This window comes from Morone saxatilis, unplaced genomic scaffold (genome assembly GCF_004916995.1).
Source record: "Morone saxatilis isolate NCDOM2014 unplaced genomic scaffold, NCSU_SB_2.0 Contig9, whole genome shotgun sequence".
NCBI classification, from domain to species: Eukaryota; Metazoa; Chordata; class Actinopteri; family Moronidae; genus Morone; species Morone saxatilis.
The window spans coordinates 20,219,269-20,219,900 of record NW_023340268.1 but is presented as its reverse complement, the minus strand read 5'-3'; positions in this window follow the sequence as shown (position 1 = coordinate 20,219,900).

Sequence of the window (632 nt, the reverse complement as noted above, 5' to 3'; positions counted from 1 at the left end):
AGATAGGCAACTCTTTGTCCTGACAACTGCCTATCCTTCCACAAGCACAAAGGGAGCCATGCGTTGCTTGAGGGCCCCTGGTCTCGCGAAGCAAGGCCCATGTTTGACGGTATGTTGATCATGGTTTGATGGTAAATGGACCGGTGTACTTGCGTATAGCCGCCTTTCCACAGTCCTTCCCGATCCACTCCCAGAAAGCCGCTTTACACCTACGTTGGCACATTCACTCCTTTCACACACACAATCAGCACAGCGGAGGCAAAAAGGTCCATCGGAACAGGAAACTAACCAATTGCATACAACCATTCACACACTTGATGCTATGCAATCGGGGGAGCAATTTGGGTTCAGCTATCTTGCTCAAGGATACTTCGACACGTGGGCAGGGAGGAGGGGCCGGGATGCGAAGCAACAACCTTCCGACTGGGGGGGACGGCCGCTCTGCCTCTGAGCCACGCTCAGTGTCAAAGGAGAAGGTAGGTATCTCAAACTGAGCTGGCCAGGACTCAGAACGAAGGGAGAAGGTGCTCTCTGGAGAAGACAGAATTATGGTGGATGCTGTGGAACAGGCATCTTCCAATGACTCTGCACAACTGCTATCAATGCTCTCTTGGAGTCCTTTAGCATTCAAA